Here is an 18,725-nt window from a genome sequence, read left to right on the forward strand (position 1 = left end):
GTCTCCACAGTACATCGATGTTGTCGCCAGTGGTCGGCGGAAGGTGCACGTGCCCGTCGACCTGGGACCGGACCGCAGCGACGCACGGATGCACGCCAAGACCGTAGGATCCTACGCAGTGCCGTAGGGGACCGCACCGCCACTTCCCAGCAAATTAGGGACACTGTTGCTCCTGGGGTATCGGCGAGGACCATTCGCAACCGTCTCCATGAAGCTGGGCTACGGTCCCACACACCGTTAGGCCGTCTTCCGCTCACGCCCCAACATCGTGCAGCCCGCCTCCAGTGGTGTCGCGACAGGCGTGAATGGAGGGACGAATGGAGACGTGTCTTCAGCGATGAGAGTCGCTTCTGCCTTGGTGCCAATGATGGTCGTATGCGTGTTTGGCGCCGTGCAGGTGAGCGCCACAATCAGGACTGCATACGACCGAGGCACACAGGGCCAACACCCGGCATCATGGTGTGGGGAGCGATCTCCTACACTGGCCATACACCACTGGTGATCGTCGAGGGGGCACTGAATAGTGCACGGTACATCCAAACCGGATTCCTAGACCGGCAAGGGAACTTGCTGTTCCAACAGGACAATGCACGTCCGCATGTATCCCGTGCCACCCAACGTGCTCTAGAAGGTGTAAGTCAACTACCCTGGCCAGCAAGATCTCCGGATCTGTCCCCCATTGAGCATGTTTGGGACTGGATGAAGCGTCGTCTCTCGCGGTCTGCACGTCCAGCACGAACGCTGGTCCAACTGAGGCGCCAGGTGGAAATGGCATGGCAAGCCGTTCCACAGGACTACATCCAGCATCTCTACGATCGTCTCCATGGGAGAATAGCAGCCTGCATTGCTGCGAAATGTGGATATACACTGTACTAGTGCCGACATTGTGCATGCTCTGTTGCCTGTGTCTATGTGCCTGTGGTCCTGTCAGTGTGATCATGTAATGTATCTGACCCCAGGAATGTGTCAATGAAGTTTCCCCTTCCTGGGACAATGAATTCACGGTGTTCTTATTTCAATTTCCAGGAGTGTATAATGTTATAGTGTGAATTGCTATACTAGTTAAATGACAGCTTTTAAATGAGAAAAAGTGATACTTATTAATATCTATATCATTGTATTATATTACTATTCTGTCGCATTAATTGTATTTGTACAATTGTACTGACATGTTCCACATCCAAACGAATCACTCGCATGTACAGATCCATGGAATACACATACCAAATAAAATAAATAAAAAAATAAAAAATAGGCATCTGCTCATAGCACTCTTCAGTCCACTACCAGTGCCTAGGCCTGTGTTGTAATGGTACACTTTCCTTGGCTGTACTTGCCAGGTTTTCCTGGATATACTCCCAGGTTTCCATTTTCCTTTTCCGTAGAAGTCCTTGAAAATCATTTCAGTTTTGTTGTATTTTTCAAAGTTTCGCTGCATTATTCAATTTACATGTAGCCTTTTCTTATTCAATGGAACAGGCTTGAGGTTTATGTGTGACAAGAAGTGATCTCACTCTAGATTAACTCATTCTGAACTTTCATGTTCATAATTTATCTCATGTTTTGTGCTGAAATGGCAGACTGTCTTTGTAAATAATATTATTCTTTCGAGAAAATGGAAGCATTATGTTGCCATTGAGTACTGAAGAAAATTATTTTCATGTCATGTCTCTTTAATAGCAAACAAAGGATTTTAGTTGGATTAATAAATTGAGCTGTCAATTGTCGTTTGACTGGTAGATAATTATATAAAATATTCTTCATAGCTGAGTCTCAGAGCAATTCCTTTTAGGCAGGTGCATTAATGACCTAACATCTGTAGCACTATCATGTGCTAAGTTAGTGTTGTCTGCAGCTTACAAATATTGACATAAACAGCAGACCAATTGAGTGTAGTTTTAGAGAGAACTGTTAATAAAACTTTCATCGACATCAATAATAAATTGTTTGCATCCAATTACTTGTCATCGACAAACTCTGAAAAGACTCTGAATATGTACGTCAGAAACTGTAAAAGATTCCATCCAACACATGCTTCAGATATGAGGATGTAGAGGCAAAGGAGAACAATATCAAATTCTTGGGATTAAACAGTGATCTATTACATGTGAGAGCTCCAAAGTATGATAGCCACTATTACAGAGAAGTGTCACAGAAGAAGTATCTTGACTATGGCCTTAACATATCAATTTTCTACAGTGTGTATGTAACAGTGTGCAAGAAAAGTAATTTTACTTCAGAGAACACAGAAAAGAAATGGTTTTACAGGAAAATTTTCACTGAAGAGTTCAGTCCTTCTTTCCATTGCCCAAGTAATAACACATATGATGACTGACAGATTTTAAAAAAATTTTGAAGGAGAAGAAGACAATGCAGCTGGAATGATCTATCAGAATCAAGAAGCTATGCACAGGTATTCACAGGTGATGTATTCTAGAATAGTGTCTCATCTTAGCAACAATAATATCGTCAGCAAAACACAATTTGGGTTTCAGAAGGGTTGCTTACTGAGAATGCCATTTACATGTTCACTAATCAGATTTTACAAGCATTAAATAATAAAATAGCTCCAGTTGGTATTTTCTGTTATCTATCTAAGGCATTTGACTGTGTGAATCACACTATCCCCCTAGATAAATTAAAGTTTTGTGGGACTGATGGCAAAAGCAGCCAATGGATAATGTCAAATTTAACCAAAATACTGCATAAGGTAATTTAGTCAATATAGGCTAGTCTGGGGGGTATAATTTTGACTGTGGAGAAAACATGTATGGGGTTCCACAAGGCTCAGTCTGAGGTACACTAAAGCTCTTCATATATGTCAACAATGTTCTGTCTAATATACAACAAGCAGAATTAGTTCTCTTTAGAGGTGACACCAGTATTGTAATACATCCAAGCACACACACAGAAATAGAAGAAATGGTAAATAAAGTAGATAAAATATCATTGACTAATTTTCTGTGAATAGTCTTGTCATCAATTTTAAAAAGTCACGACATATTCAGTTCTGCACGTCCAGGAGTATCAGGAGTACTACACCAATAATAAGTGTAACACATGGTGAAGAAATAATAAATAGGGTGGAAACTAAAAAATTTTTAGGTGTCAATACTGATCAGGATGTAAGTTGAGGGGGGGGGGGGGGGGGGGGGGGGGGGAACAAACACATTTTCGAGCTTGTGACGAAGCAAGCTGGGATCTATTTACTTCCTCTCTTGTTTTTCCATCTGCCTCCTTAAATACATTTTATTTTCATTTTGGCCTAACTACCATTAACATGCGTGAGTATAATCTTCATTTCCATAAAACAGAAAGGTCGGCCCACAGTCTTAAGGAAAATAGGACCAGGTCTAATTTTGTGCTTAGTTTTGTGTATGTAATTAATTTCCTAATTTATTTTGACTATTCCTAGTTAATATCTTTTGTTCTGGGGTGAAATCAATAATTGTTTTGTGGCTTAGGTTCTATTGTTGACTTATAAACTAATATAAATTCTTTAATAGGTATAAACATTTGGAAGGGGAACTGCTAGGATTCTTAAAGCATTTATTTGGCTCTATTCAAAAACTTATTAGCAAATCCAAAATAATTACCAGGTTTGTCAAAAGTATTGTTTGTATAACTATATCTGTTAATTTCATTATTTAAACAAATAATTTGGCCTAATTTCTGTGATAGAATAAACTGTTAAAAAGAAGGAACTTTTCGATGTATTCTCTTAATTGAATTAGATATGTTTTAATTGTAATTTCTGTAACTTGAAACATCGAACAAAGAATAGTTTCAGTGCCTATTATTGTGAGGATATGCAAAGGATGGATTTTTGGTTGTGAGACAGTCAGTCCATGGCCGATTTTCAGAAGGGATTTATGTACTGTTTCAAGCAACAACAATACATCAACTTAACAGTGAAATGAGTGCAACACAAATAGGCCATGTGTTAGATCAAGTAATGACAATACCTGTTCAAATTATTTATGAAATAATGTCACACGTGCCGTATTATTCTGCAAAAACTGTGAACTGTGTGGTTAGGTTTTTACTGCTCATGAATGTTCAACAGCAAACTGTTGTTGCACTATGCTGATATTGCCTGCAACCTATTAATGAGTCTTATCAACCGATAGTGAACTGGCCAGATAACTGTGAAATGTGTGTGGGGAGGGGTTGTGAACAGTGAAAGTAAAGAACTGTGAAACGCAACTGTGTAACTGTCGGCTTCATCATTTACTGTAGTCAGTGTTGAATTTCTACCCCCCATTTTTCAGCCAGTATAACAATGCAGTATGTCAACACTGAGGGCTATTGCTGAAGGAATAAAGCAGGCGAATGTCACAAGCTCTAAAACAACTTAGTTCAGCCACTTTTGCACTTAGAATCATTGCAAATCTTGGGGAGAGAGAAATTTCATTCAATAATGTCATATGGAATAATGTTCTGGGGCAACTCATCTTTAAGAAAGATGGTCTTCATTGCACAAAAATGTTCTGTAATACCTTTATTGTTTACAATATACATAAATGACTTAGTTGACAACATCGGTAGCTCCGTGAGGCTATTTGCAGATGACACGGTTGTCTACAAGAAAGTAGCAACATCAGAAGACTCGTACGTACTCCAGGAAGACCTGCAGAGGATTAATGCATGGTGCGACAGCTGGCAGCTTTCCCTAAACGTAGATAAATGTAATATAATGCGCATACATAGGGGCAGAAATCCATTCCAGTACGATTATGCCATAGGTGGTAAATCATTGGAAGCGGTAACGACCGTAAAATACTTAGGAGTTACTATCCGGAGCGATCTGAAGTGGAATGATCACATAAAACAAATAGTGGGAAAAGCAGGCGCCAGGTTGAGATTCATAGGAAGAATTCTAAGAAAATGTGACTCATCGACGAAAGAAGTAGCTTACAAAACGCTTGTTCGTCCGATTCTTGAGTATTGCTCATCAGTATGGGACCCTTACCAGGTTGGATTAATAGAAGAGATAGACATGATCCAGCGAAAAGCAGCGCGATTCGTCATGGGGACATTTAGTCAGCGCGAGAGCGTTACGGAGATGCTGAACAAGCTCCAGTGGCGGACACTTCAAGAAAGGCGTTACGCAATACGGAGAGATTTATTATCGAAATTACGAGAGAGCACATTCCGGGAAGAGATGGGCAACATATTACTACCGCCCACATATATCTCGCGTAATGATCACAACGAAAAGATCCGAGAAATTAGAGCAAATACGGAGACTTACAAGCAGTCGTTCTTCCCACGCACAATTCGTGAATGGAACAGGGAAGCGGGGATCAGATAGTGGTACAATAAGTACCCTCCGCCACACACCGTAAGGTGGCTCGCGGAGTATAGATGTAGATGTAGACTAATATGTGGTGCTCACCCATGATCATCTTGTAGACATCTATTTAAGGAGTTGGGCATTCAGACTACTCCTTCATAGTATATTTACTCCCTCATGAAGTTTGTTGTAAATAAACCTCTACAGTTCAACGATGTACATTATTACAACACCGGAAGGAAAACTGACATTCAATACTCCGCATTAAGGTCATCTTTAACACAAAAAGGGGTGCAAAGTAAAATTGCAAAACAAATTGAGAAAGTTTTTCTTGGAAACTCCTATGCTATAGAAGAACTTCTATTACTGTACTGTGTAAAAGGTGGTGGGTAGGACTTACTAATCCACAACATCTGTATATATTTTTCCTTTTGAAAAAAAAAAAAAAATAAAGAAAGAAAGTAAGAAAATCAACTCAGAAATGTTCGAATGTAACCATATGTACAAATTAATTTGCAATGTGAATGCAAAATAACTCATTCCACATCATTATGATCTATCATGCAAAAGATCCATGGATCAAGAAACTAACTAATGAAGAGACAAAAGCAGATCATATAAATCACCCTGGACCATTAGAAATGTCTTCCAGTGCCACATCTCAACAAAGGTCAGTAATTTTATTTGCACAAGCTCTAGACATTTGACTTAGTTATTCATGAAATAGCATGCAACAATGGCTACTGAGTGGTTTGAGAGGAACCAATTGATTGACAGGTCAGTAATGACATATATCATGTGAGTTAAAATGGGCTGAAGATCATCTCAAACACAAAACTAGAATTCTTGTCCGATAATTCTGCTAGCCATAACAAAAATCCAAATAGCATATACACACAAACACCTTTTTTTCACAACACAAAAGAAATTTGCCTGAAACAACTCCTCAAAGCACACACAGCATTCACCATCTCAGTTACCATAAAAAGGTTAAACTTTCCAATCAGGAACTCACTGTTCCACAAGAGTGGGATAAAGTATTTGAACATGTCTATGTATAAAATGCAATCAAAGGATTTCAATGACTTCATTTCTTTATTGATGTCATCTTAATATCCTTTCATCCATCATTAAAAATGTAATGACGGTGCAATTTGTCTTATTCCCAAGGTGGCATGGTCCAAATGCTGTACAGACAGACTTGGAGATATATCTTACAAGACAGACATTTCAAATGAGAGGTTTCCATGAAATATATATATATATATATATATATATATATATATATATATATATAGACACACACACACACACACACACACACACACACACACACACACACACACACACACACACACACACACACACACACGTGTCTCAGAGAACTGAAACCACACTGCAAGAAGCAGCACCAGTGCATGATGGGAGTGGCGACTGGGTGGGGGTAAGGAGGAGGCTGGGAAGGGGAGGGGGAGGGATAGTATGGTGGGAGTGGCAGACAGTGAAGCGTTGCAGTTTAGACCGAGGGTAGGAGAGAAGGTGCAGAGAGGGGAGGGGGTAAGTAGCAGAAAGGAGAGAAATAAAAATAAAAGAAATTAAAAGACTGCGTATAGCGGTGAAATGACGGCTGGAATAGGAACAGGGAGGGGGCTGGATGGGTGAGGACAATGACTAACGAAGGTTGAGGCCAGGAGGGTTACGGGAAGGTAGGATCTATTGCAAAGAAAGTTCCTACCTGCGCAATTCAGAAAAGCTGGTGTTGGTGGGAAGGATCCATATGGAACTGGCTGTGAAGCAGCCATTGAGATGAGGGATATAATGTTTGGCAGCATGTTAAGCAACAGGGTGGTCCACTTGTTTTTTGGCCACAGTTTGTCGGTGGCCATTCATGCAGACAGACAGCTTGCTGGTTGTCATGCCTACATAGAATGCAGCACAGTAGTTGCAGCTTAGCTTGTAGATCACATGACTGGTTTTACAGGTAGCCCTGCCTTTGATGTGATAGGTAATGTTAGTGACCGGACTGGAGTACGTGGTGGTAGGAGGATGTATGGGACAGGTCTTGCATCTAGGTGTATTACAGGGGTATGAGCCATGAGGTAAGGTATTAGTAGCAGGGGTTGTGTAGGGATGGACAAGTATATTGTGTAGGTTCGGTGGACGGCGGAATACCACGGTGGGAGGGGTGGGAAAGATAGTGGGAAGGGCATTTCTCATTTCAGGGTACGACGAGAGGTAATCAAAACCCTGGCGGAGAATGTAATTCAGTTGCTCCAGTCCCAGATGGTACTGAGTTATGAGGGGAATGCTCCTCTGTGGCCAGACTGTGGGACTTCGGGAGGTGGTGGGAGACTGGAAAGATATAAAAGATACCAACCATCTCCTCGACTGACTCTCCACAGTACTTGTCCCTTTACCACACGGTGCCCTGCTCGTCACTATTGATGCCACCTCCCAGTACACTGACATTCCTGATGCCTTACTGCTACCGAACACTACCTCTCCAGATGCCCTATGGATTCCAAACGAACAACCTCCTTTCTGGTCTCCATGACCAACTGTATCCTGACCCACAATTACTTCTCCTTTGAAGGCATTACCTACAAACAAATCCACGGTATGGCTATGGGCACCCGCATGGCACCATCCTAGGCTAATCTATTGATGGGCCATCTAGAGGAATTCTTCCTAAAAACCCAGAATCCTAAAGCCCTCACCTGGTTCATATTCATTAATGACATCTTTGCTATCTGGATTGAAGGTGAGGATACCTTATTCACATTCCTCCAGAACCTCAACAACTTCTTCCTCATTTGCTTCACCTGGTCCTACTCAACCCCACAAGCCACCTTCCTAGACGTTGACCTCTGCCTCAGAGATGCTACGTCAGTACCTCCATCCATATCAAACCTACTAACCACCAGCAATACCTCCACTTCGACAGCTGCCACCCGTTTCATACCAAGAAGTCCCTTCCGTACAGCCTAGCCACCCGTAGTTGTCGCATCTGCAGTGACAAGCAGTCCCTCTCTAAATATAACGAGGGTCTCACTGAAGCCTTCACTGACCATAATTATCCTCCAGTCCTTTTACAAAAACAAATCTCCCTTGCCTTATCTTTCCAATCTCCCACCACCTCCCAAAGTCCCACAGTCTGGCCACAGAGGAGCATTCCCCTCGGAACTCAGTACCATCTGGGACTGGAGCAACTGAATTACATTCTCCGCCAGGGTTTTGATTACCTCTCGTCGTGCCCTGAAATGAGAAACGTCCTTCCCACTATTCTTCCCACCCCTCCCACCGTGGTATTCCGCCATCCACCGAACCTACACAATATACTCGTCCATCCTTACACAACCCCTGCTCCCAATCCCTTACCTCATGGCTCATACCCCTGTAATACACCTAGATGCAAGACCTGTCCCATACATCCTCCTACCACCACCTACTCCAGTCCAGTCACTAACATTACCTATCACATCAAAGGCAGGGCTACCTGTGAAACCAGTCATGTGATTTACAAGCTAAGCTGCAACCACTGTGCTGCATTCTACGTAGGCATGACAACGAACAGGCTGCCTGTCCGCATGCCACCGACAAACTGTGGCCAAAAAACAAGTGGACCACCCTGTAGTTGAATACGCAGCCAAACATTATACCCCTCATCTCAATGACTGCTTCACAGCCAGTTCCATATGGATCCTTCCCACCAACACCAGCTTTTCTGAATTGCGCAGGTGGGAACTTTCCCTGCAATAGATCCTACCTTCCCGTAACCCTCCTGGCCTCAACCTTCGTTAGTCACTGTCATCCATCCAGTCCCCTCCCTGGTCCCATTCCAGACTACACAGCCGTCATTTCACTGCCACACCCAGTCTTTTAATTTCTTTTATTTTTATTTCTCTCCTTTCTGCTACTTACCCCCTCCCCTCTCTGCACCTTCTCTCCTACCCTCGGTCTAAACTGCAATGCTTCACTGTCTGTCACTCCCATCATACTATCCCTCCCCCTCCCCGCCCCAGCCTCCTCCTTAACCCCACCCAGTTGCCACTCCCATCATGCATTGGTGCTGCTGCTTGCAGTGTGGTTTCAGTTCTCTGAGACTGCAGACATGTGGAAGTTGTGTTTGTGCACGCGCGCATGTTAATTGTGTGAGTCTTTTTGTTGTGCCTATCGCGACTCAGCACCTCCGCTATATGGTGAGGAGAAACTTTCCTTCTCTGGTGTTGTTACATTCCATCCTCGATTTTCCAGTGTTTGAAATTGACATTTGTGGATGATGAAGTGTTGCTCTACAATCACTATTAAAGTACTTCCTGAAGTGAAGGATATAAATCCAATAAGTATGCAGACCTCCGGATCTGAACACAGTGTGTCACATAATACTGAGCACAATTTTATAGAGCATACCCAATGAAAAGAAATATGATGATCATTCAAATTGTGTGTGAAACCTGTGAAGATGAAATGTTCAGAGCAGTGCAAGAATTCACATTATTTTGTTTCAGGAAGGGGTGTTAATGTATTTTATGCAGTGATGCACAAGGAAACTGTGTTGTATATGTAAATAATAACTGTCTGAACTAGTAAATAATTTATTTAACATGCTAAAATTATATAAGGGCTTCCTACAAAGTTTTGTGGAAGATACAGGCATGCACCCTACTTTCTAGCTCCTGCGCCTAGCAATAATCAACGCTATGGTTCTGAATAATGTTTAGGTTCATAAATACAGTAGTTCCTTATTTCAATGATATTGTTATTCTCAAAGTGTACTTGACCCATTCAAAATAATATGATACACTAAATACACTCCTGGAAATGGAAAAAAGAACACATTGACACCGGTGTGTCAGACCCACCATACTTGCTCCGGACACTGCGAGAGAGCTGTACAAGCAATGATCACACACACGGCACAGCGGACACACCAGGAACCGCGGTGTTGGCCGTCGAATGGCGCTAGCTGCGCAGCATTTGTGCACCGCCGCCGTCAGTGTCAGCCAGTTTGCCGTGGCATACGGAGCTCCATCGCAGTCTTTAACACTGGTAGCATGCCGCGACAGCCTGGACGTGAACCGTATGTGCAGTTGACGGACTATGAGCGAGGGCGTATAGTGGGCATGCGGGAGGCCGGGTGGACGTACCGCCGAATTGCTCAACACGTGGGGCGTGAGGTCTCCACAGTACATCGATGTTGTCGCCAGTGGTCGGCGGAAGGTGCACGTGCCCGTCGACCTGGGACCGGACCGCAGCGACGCACGGATGCACGCCAAGACCGTAGGATCCTACGCAGTGCCGTAGGGGACCGCACCGCCACTTCCCAGCAAATTAGGGACACTGTTGCTCCTGGGGTATCGGCAAGGACCATTCGCAACCGTCTCCATGAAGCTGGGCTACGGTCCCACACACCGTTAGGCCGTCATCCACTCACGCCCCAACATCGTGCAGCCCGCCTCCAGTGGTGTCGCGACAGGCGTGAATGGAGGGACGAATGGAGACGTGTCGTCTTCAGCGATGAGAGTCGCTTCTGCCTTGGTGCCAATGATGGTCGTATGCGTGTCTGGCGCCGTGCAGGTGAGCGCCACAATCAGGACTGCATACGACCGAGGCACACAGGGCCAACACCCGGCATCATGGTGTGGGGAGCGATCTCCTACACTGGCCGTACACCACTAGTGATCGTCGAGGGGACACTGAATAGTGCACGGTACATCCAAACCATCATCGAACCCATCGTTCTACCATTCCTAGACCGGCAAGGGAACTTGCTGTTCCAACAGGACAATGCACGTCCGCATGTATCCCGTGCCACCCAACGTGCTCTAGAAGGTGTAAGTCAACTACCCTGGCCAGCAAGATCTCCGGATCTGTCCCCCATTGAGCATGTTTGGGACTGGATGAAGCGTCGTCTCACGCGGTCTGCACGTCCAGCACGAACGCTGGTCCAACTGAGGCGCCAGGTGGAAATGGCATGGCAAGCCGTTCCACAGGACTACATCCAGCATCTCTACGATCGTCTCCATGGGAGAATAGGAGCCTGCATTGCTGCGAAAGGTGGATATACACTGTACTAGTGCCGACATTGTGCATGCTCTGTTGCCTGTGTCTATGTGCCTGTGGTTCTGTCAGTGTGATCATGTGATGTATCTGACCCCAGGAATGTGTCAATAAAGTTTCCCCTTCCTGGGACAATGAATTCACGGTGTTCTTATTTCAATTTCCAGGAGTGTATTTTATGCTCACCCTGTAAAACTAGCAAAAAGGATTGAGTATCTTTTTGTTGTGCCTATCTACGACTCAGCATCTCCACTATATGATTCTTTGAAAGATGAGATTTTGGATGCCAAATACAAGTAATTTTGGAAAGCCCACATCACTTACCGTATTTACTCGAATCTAAACCGCACTCAAATCTAAGCCGCACCCGAAAAATGAGACTCGAAATCAAGGAAAACAATTTTTCCCGAATCTAAGCCGCTCCCAAAATTTGAGACTCGAAATTCAAGGTGAGAGAAAAGTTTTAGACCGCCCCTCCAAATCGAAAAACAGTTGGTCCATTGTAACGTGAAACACAATTGTGGTCGAATGGATGAAGATACAGCTACAGTAGTTTGGTTTGAGTCGTAAGCTTAACAGTTAAGCTTTACCAGGTAGCCATTGCTATGTCAGGCACTCCGTCCGTATTTATACGAGTACCCTTCCTTTTTCGTGTGCTTCGTCTGGTTTGAATCGATTGCTTATTTTGCTTTGATCTGATAAGTGCCGTTCTCTTTGTTATAAGTGTTTATGTCACTCTAAGCTGAAAATGCATTATTGTACTGTGTCATGCATTGTTTGTTACATTCTGATAATGCGTGTTTACGACCTGTCGCCGCTCGCGGCAAGGCTTGCTTTTGTGCGCGCTACCGCGGCTTACAATAAAAAAAAAAGGAAAAAAAAAGAGAGGAATTGTCTCATAAGCGAAACAATGGCGGGAGTCTGCTATTTGTTGTTACTTAAACTGCTGCTTTCTTTGATAATGATCAACAAGAACCAAATAACAGACTGCGTATGATGGAAGATGTTCTGAACGAGAGTTTAGTGAAAATTTTTCTCTGTTTGAAAATCTTTGCAGACGACTTCTTTAGTACATTACATTCTGCACATAAATTAGAGTCATCTTAGATTTAAAAATCTAGTCAGTTGCCGTGCTTAGTTTCTGACTGTATCACTATTCAGCATAAGAATAATACGAATATAAACATAACATGATATGTATATTCTTCCGCGTTTGCTGTTCTAGTTTCGTAGTTAATTAGGCAGACAGGATTTAAATGAAATAGCAGCAAACACGAAAGAATACATTGCATAATGTTTACATTCTTCTACCTTTTAATTTAGTTACTGACGCAGAGGTTTTGGCGCCAGTATTTATCTTTGTGCCTGCAAAGCATACCTGTCTAGCGCGACATATATTTGACGGAAGAAGTTAGTTGTGGCGACACCTACCAACATTTTTCAGAACTTCCGCTTACTTTGCACTCGATTCTAAGCCGCAGGCGGTTTTTTGGATTACAAAAACTGGAAAAAAAGTGCGGCTTAGATTCGAGTAAATACGGTAATCTTTTAAGCACAATCACAATAAGAACATTGTCCCACGTACTCAATGACAAAAACTTATACTTGAAGGTCACATTAGCCACTGCAAGCACAGGGAGTTTTAGGCTGCACACTAGAAAGATTGTCTACAGTTCCTTTCCAAAAACTGAACTGATGCCTTGAAAGTAAATTCTTTAATTCCAGTCACCATTCCAGATGGGGTTTAATTAGCTGTTCTGGAGTTTTTTCAACTACTCCAAAAGAGAATCATCTTCTAAGATAAGTCATAGGGTCTGTGTTACCTCATGTGTTTCTACATTTGTCCCAAAACCAAACTGATCTCCCCCAGCGTCAGTTTCTATTAGTTTGTGCATTTTCTGTAAATTATTTGCATAGGTATTTTTCAACCATTACATTAAATTTATACTTTGGTAATATCCACACATCAGCACCTTCTTTCTTTGGAACTGGAATTATTCCTTTTTTCTTGCAGTCTGAGGGCATTTTGTCTGTTTCAGCACACCACGGGAAAGAATTCTTACCATAGCACCATCTCCATTTGTTTCTTCTTGCGTTTGTATGATATTATCTTTAAGTTCATTTTACTTGTATAATTATGTCAACTATATATACTTTTGACATGATAAATTTTACTTGTATAGCCCTTCTATATATTACTTCCACATTTCAGCTTTCCCTTCTTTGCTTAGTATTGGGCTTGCCATTTGAGCTCTCGATATACACATACATGCTTCTGTTTTCTCTCTTTAATTTTCCTACAAGTAGCACCTGTTTTTCCCTTGGACATGCATTCTTCTTTAGCTTTCTACCATTTCATCTTCAATAGTATTCCCTTCCTCTGTTTCAGTCAATTATTGCTTAATGCTCCCTCTGTAACTCTCAATAAACTCTGGTTGATTCAGTTTGTGCAGTACTTACCTCCTTAGGTGCCTATCTTTTGCAATTTATTGGGTTTTAATCTCTGGTTCATGAACACTGGAAATGTTTAAAATCTGGATCAAAATCTGTCTTATCTGTCTACAAGTCTGTTACAAGTATATAACCATTTTTATTGTTATTCTTAAACCAAGTGCTAGCAACAGTTAAATTACACTCTGTGCAAAATTCTACTAGGTAACTCCCCTTTCCACCAGACTATGTTCTCCTACTATTTTTCCTTCTCTCCCTTTTCGTATTGCCGAATTCTAAGGTGCCATTACAATTAAAATTTCATTCCACTTAATTATCTGAATACTTTATTTTATCCTAACATACATTCTTTCAAACTTGTACTACTGTTGAGGATGTTGACTTTGTGTCTGTCTTGGCTATTATGCTGCATTCACTATCCTATTCACAGTACCTTACCCACATCCCTTTTTCTATTTATTCATTATTACACTTACTCCTGCATTACCCCCATTTGATTTTTTTACTCACCTGACCAGAAGTCCTGTTCTTCATGCTACAGCACTTCACTAATTCCAACTGTATCTAACTTCACGCAATCCATTTCCTTTTTTAAATTTAACTTACCTATCTGATTAAGGATTCTGGCACTCTACCCTCCAACCCCTAGAACACAAGTTTTATTTTTCATGGTGGGAACACCCTCCTTAGTAGTCGAGGGCCAGAGATAGAAATGGATGACAACTTCATCTCTGGAATATTTTACCCCAGAGGACGTCATCATCAATACGCCACACAGTAAGGCTGATGTCGTCAGAAAAAACAACAGCTGTGCTTTCCTCTTGCTTTCAGCTGTCTGCAGTACCAACACAGTAAGGCTATGCTGACTAATGTTACAAGGTCACATAAATCAATCATATAGACCATTTCACACACAACTACTGAAAAGGCTGCTCCCCTAGTCAGGAACCTGAGGTTAGTCAAGTTTCCCCACTGTGGTTACACCTAAAGTAAGGTTATCTGTATCACTGAGGCAAGCAAACCATACAACTTCAGCATGGTACATTGTCTGATATACATTTGATAAGCAGAACTCAAGGCTGAGTAACAACTCAGATTCATCCTAGTTAATCTCTTAAGGCTGCTTCACCTGCTCTTCACTCTCTTTTGCCACCTAGATACTCTGGGTCTTCGTTAAACGTAATAGCATACGTCATAATAAATATTAATATTTCTTGTTTTATGGGCAAAAGAAAACATATGATAGCTAATTTCCCCAGTACTGCCAGCAAGTTATTTTTATTTTATCATATTTCCAACAAACAAAAATGAGAAACTAGTTATTACATGATTGTTCTTGCCCATCATGATATTAGCTCCATATTTACACAAATGCCCCCATGATAGACAGAGGTGGAACTGCAGGTGTAAGGCTACACAGCCAACTCTTTCCTCTCCACCATAATCAGATCTGATATTACAGAACCTTATATGTTGAAATTCAGGCTACAAAGGATGCACTGCACCAACTTTGTGTTTGGAAAAGTAAGTTTACCTTTCATGGTAAGTTTATACATAGCTATCATCTGCAATTTCCAGCCTCCGGCTGGGTCTGTTTAGAACAAAGCTTCTCCATCTTTTCTCATTCATCCAACATGTTTCTCTCTCCATTCTTTCCCAGTCTGCTCCTCTCCTCGTCACACATTTCTTCACTACAATGATTTATCTGTCTCTCAGTCTTCCTCTAGGTAAGTTGCCTCCTATTGTCCTTTCATGGGGCTGCCTTGGTATCCTGTCAGCTCACTTCCTTTTAATATGCCCACACAATCTTAATCTTATCTTTTCTATGGTCTCTTGCATGGGCTTCTCTTTCACTATTTCTCTCACTGTCTCATTCCTTACTCTATCAATTCTAGTAAGTTCTATTCAGCTGTCCTGAAATTTCATCTCACAAGACTATATCCTGCTCAACTGCCTTTTTCTTTTTTAGTTATAGTATTTGCTTACTTTTTTTTGCTGGTACATCCACTTACTTTTTGGTGGTCCCCTGTTGCTATTCTCCTCTTATTTCTCATTGCCACCATCACTTAACAATTCTTGACATTTAATTTCAATCCATACTGTCCCACCACTTCCTCCCATGCATTTGCCCTTTCTTGTACCTCTCCTCCTCCATTTACTCACACTTTGGCTCCTACTCACACTGCCATTATCTCATCCATAATGATTATGAAAACTAGAGGGGAAAGTGAACTCCTCTACTTCACCCCATTTTTCTGTTGAATTCAGTTAGTCTTCTCTCCAGCTACTTTTACACAATTTGCAGTTCCTATTATTCTTCTCATAGTCAGCCTCTAAATTCCCCTCATCTTGCTTCTTTTCACATTATCATATGGCTTCTCAGTGTCCCTGAACACCGTTACTAAATTCTCTCATATTCGTAGTGTCTCTCTTGGAGATGCCTTGTGTCAAAAATTAGATCCACTGTCAAGCTTCCTGGTCTAAACTCATATAATTTCTTTCTCAATCCTCCTCCTACTATCTTCTGTACACTCTATTCCAAAATCTTCACAAGTACCCTCACAGTATATCACATCAATGCAACACCCTTACAATTTTGAAATAGTTTCCTGCAACTCTTCTTAACAATTTGGAGACTGGCCACTCAGAAGAATATTTGGTTTAGGAAATCAGCCATTTATACTGTTGTTTATAGTGTTACTGGTACATATTTAATTGATGTTTCTTCAAGGGTAATACATATTAAAAAAGGGCCAAACTTCAAGATTTATTTTTCATATTTCCTTTAGTTCTTTGACAGATTACAAATTTTAAAATAATGATGATGGAAAGTACAATTATACTTCCCAGAAAAAAAATGTGAGGTGAGTTATTGAGCAATATCTTCTTCTTGAGCTTCCAAAATTTGTTGTTCATTCAACAAATGTGACGTATTTGTAGCAGAATTACAGCAAACCCCAAAACTTAAAGCATACACACATGGAATTATGTCATTGTGATCAGATTGGCTCAGCCATTTACAACAGCAGCTGTTATGTTCACTAGTGTCTCCTTTGAAATAATTCTAGAAACTGACAACAGAAGGTAGCACCAGTCATGGGGCAGGTTGCGAGATTTCCGTACAGTGTTCTCAGATGAAATGAGTCCATTTTTCAAGTGATAGGTGGCTTGTCTGTCGAGAAAACTGTAGCCTGACCTGTACTTGGGCACAGTTTTTTAATTTAAAGTTGCAGCCCAAGTCTCTGATGTGTTAAAAATTGGCACTATGATTCCCTTTTTTCCAGTTTTCAGGTCTCCTTTCTTTCCCCACTGTTCTCATGACCTGACAGAGCCACTGCACTTCAACAATGGCAGCTGCTCTCACCTTCTCCACACTTACTTCATCCAGTCAAGGTCCTTTTGTGGTCTTTATTTCTTCTTCCACTTCTGTCCCATTTGGTCAATCTTGCTCCTCATTTCCAAAAATGGCTCTAAGCACTATGGGACTTAACATCTGTGGTCATCAGTCCCCTAGAACTTAGAACTACTTAAACCTAACTAACCCAAGGACATCACACACATCCATGCCCGAGGCAGGATTCGAACCTGCGACCGCAGCGGTCACGCAATTCCAGACTGAGCGCCTAAAAAAGTATCCCTTCCCTATTTCCATGATTTCCTAAACATCTTCATCTATACCTACATTTTTACATAAACATCCAAAATGATAACCACCATCAAAATAATATACAGTGGAAACTCACTGAGGGAAAAAGTAAGTCTTGGAAGTCATGATAATGATGTGACAGGCCTACTAGCCATGAAAGGCACTTCAATACAATAAACAAAATACCCAACACTATCACACTACTCTATAAATGAAAATTTTTACTAAATTTGTAGAGCACAGCTTACGTTGCAAAGTCAAAATAAAAAGCAAAATGATTTGTTACAAAACAAAAAAGTTATTCCAGAATATCCACAAAATACATCAGTAGCAACACAACAACTAATTTCCGGTCAAAGTTGCTTTGCTTAGAATTTGCATACCAATGCTAAGAAATTATTATTAGTCTTCTTTTTAAATCTTGGTCACTTCTGCTTCACATCACTATGTAACCCCTCCAATAATGCTGCATAATAAGAGCCAGTCACTGTTGTACCCTTTTCCAAATAGTCAATGATGATTATGCACCACAAGTTTCAAAGACATTTACCATCACTTTTACCAGCAAAAAAACTAGTTCCCATTTCTATCTTTGCCTAACCACTGTTATGGCTGTAGTCTTGTCTCCAGCATGTAATGATGGGCACACATTCCACATAACACCACCAGTAGACCTCCAAATTACACTCTGAGTTTTTCAAACAACATTCTGAAATGCACTTCCTCAAACATTTCCGATCTGGAGTCAATATAATAGGCTTCCACTGTGCACTCAGCCTCTCCATGTGCAGAACAAAATTTAGGAAATTATGTAGCTGTTCATATAACAATATAAAAATATATCTTGTCTTCATGTGAGGGTCTTATTTTGTGACACTACAAATTATACAGGAAGTAATTTCTTCAGCAGAAAAGTGAAGCGGTTGTCCAAAAAGTGCCAAGGCAATTGTAGAGCTGGGACAATGTATCTCTTTTTGTGTGTGTGTGTGTGTGTGTGTGTGTGTGTGTGTGTGTGTGTGTGTGTGTGTGTGTTTTAACTTTCAAGAAGACTAATATTTGAAAACTTAGCTATGAGCTAAATGTTTATGTGACTATATACTGTTCAATGTGTCACCTACATGATTAGGGGTTACCTTTAGTCTTTCCATGGTATCCGTTCCATCCAGGACTAACCAGTATCATACCAACATGAATACATTTACTTATCTATCAATAAATAGTCTTGAAAACTGGTGCAGAGTTCTTACAGACTTCCAATTCAGCTTCTATCTT

Source organism: Schistocerca piceifrons, chromosome 7 (genome assembly GCF_021461385.2).
Source record: "Schistocerca piceifrons isolate TAMUIC-IGC-003096 chromosome 7, iqSchPice1.1, whole genome shotgun sequence".
NCBI classification, from domain to species: domain Eukaryota; kingdom Metazoa; phylum Arthropoda; class Insecta; order Orthoptera; family Acrididae; genus Schistocerca; species Schistocerca piceifrons.